At 45.8% G+C, this 1784-nt stretch overlaps 1 pseudogene; it reads right to left on the bottom strand.

The window, feature by feature from the left end:
* Positions 1–1047: 1047 nt before the first annotated feature.
* On the bottom strand, positions 1048–1480 carry LOC142443545 (small ribosomal subunit protein bS18m pseudogene; annotated as a pseudogene).
* Positions 1481–1784: the final 304 nt, after the last annotated feature.

The raw sequence follows: 1784 nt of genomic DNA, 5'->3' as shown, positions 1-1784 counted from the left end.
AAATGTCAATAGAAAATGGTTTATATAATTCTAGTGAAAATAAAGTTATATTACAAATAAGTTGCTGCATTATCCCTTTTCTAGTGCACAAAATTGTTTCATTCTGAAGTTGGAAAGACACTTGATGTTTGTAGTTACTAAGGAAATGGGGCTGGGGCGGCACCTGACCCCACTGGCTGCACCACAGTAAAAGGGGCCTAACTGCACACCTGCACAGGGATGATTCCATCCTAGGACGCAGAGGTCCGTCTTGCCGCTACCCTCCAATTCCCTTCCAACACCAATTCTTCCTCCCGTGACACTCTGCTTCATTGCTGAGTTTTACAGTCTCTTTCAATGACCATACAGAACTCACAGACAACAATCACAGTTATGGGAGAGGAGGTAATTAGGGAATCAGATTTAGAAACCATCGAGGATATAGGCCTTTTGTCCCCAGCAGTACCTTTTCTAAGTCATGTCAGTCCCATCTTTCCCTGGTCACCAGCCTATCAGTCTGGGCTTCTGTTCTTCTCAGGAAAGTGTTACAAAGCCCATTTGATATGCATAAATGTCCTAGGAGCTCCCCATCCTGCTAGCCAACATCCTGTCCAAAGACAGAGTTATCTATCCCGTAAATTGAGATGTGTACGGATTATCGCATGGTATCTGGGTTGCTTCTCTTCTCTGTCACATGACCTCCATCTGTTGCTGCTTCAGGTGCCTCCGCTCCATCCACCACTTCAGGCAAGGATGTCACACACTCTCTGCGAGTGGCTCTTTGTGGATGGTCATCGGATTCCTCTGCTCTTGCTTTTGAGATGCGTTGTAGTTAGGTGCTATCGCCTCGGTTCCGACCCACAGCCAGCCTATGCACAGCAGTACCACAGACGGCCAGGCCCGGCAGCATCTTCACAGTTGTTCCTACACTTGAAGCCTTTGCTGCAGCCACTGTGTCCAGCCACCTCACTGAGCGCTTTCCTCTGTTTCACTGCCCTCCACTTGCTTCTGAGATGGCTTGCATTTTTTAACTATAAAGTAAGTTTATTGGTAATAATATTACATAATTTACTCCTGATATGTGATGTTACAAGTTTTGGGGTCTTTGAGATATGCAGGATCCTTGTAAGTGACTGGCATAAAACCCATTATTTGTGCCCTCTTAGTTGCTTTTGTGATTTCTTTCTGTTTCTTCCCACAAGGGCCCGTTATGTGTCTTGCATAAATGCATCCAGTACACGGAGAAATAAACTGGGATAAAAGCTGTACATTCTTGTAATCTACACGTTTTCCACACAAGAGGCATTTTTTAAGAGGTTCCTTGCAAGGATTTTCCATTGTATTCGGCAGGTCCTCGTTGCTGGTCACCTGTTTACATTGTGAGCAAGCTCATCTGTAGCCACCGCGCGACTCCTGGAATCTGTGAAGTTGGCTACAGCTGTGGTGACACGCGTCAACTTTTTCTCCCAAGAGCACTGCCAACAGCAGCCATCGCGGCCATGATGCCAGCTCCTCCTCTTCCTTGCGTTTATGTGAAGCACAATGGCAAAACTAATCAATCCTCTTCCTCTTATTTGCATGATCACACCCAGTCTTTTGGTGGGGGGTGCAAAGATTATGTGATGAAGAGAAATGAGTTATTTGTGTCTCTTCTATACATTTCTCTATAACTTCCACTGAATGATTGGGTGGGACCATGCAAATAACGCATAAAGAGCTCTAACTTAGGAATGGGTCAATTTGCCGATTCATGGCATCTCATGGCCTCAGCCTCAGTGAGCCAGAAGCCCGCCTGCTGCTCCACT

The sequence above is a fragment of the Tenrec ecaudatus genome, chromosome 3, assembly GCF_050624435.1.
Source record: "Tenrec ecaudatus isolate mTenEca1 chromosome 3, mTenEca1.hap1, whole genome shotgun sequence".
Lineage (NCBI taxonomy): Eukaryota > Metazoa > Chordata > Mammalia > Afrosoricida > Tenrecidae > Tenrec > Tenrec ecaudatus.
Note: the sequence above shows the minus strand (reverse complement) of the source record. Positions and strands in the feature narration are given on the sequence as shown.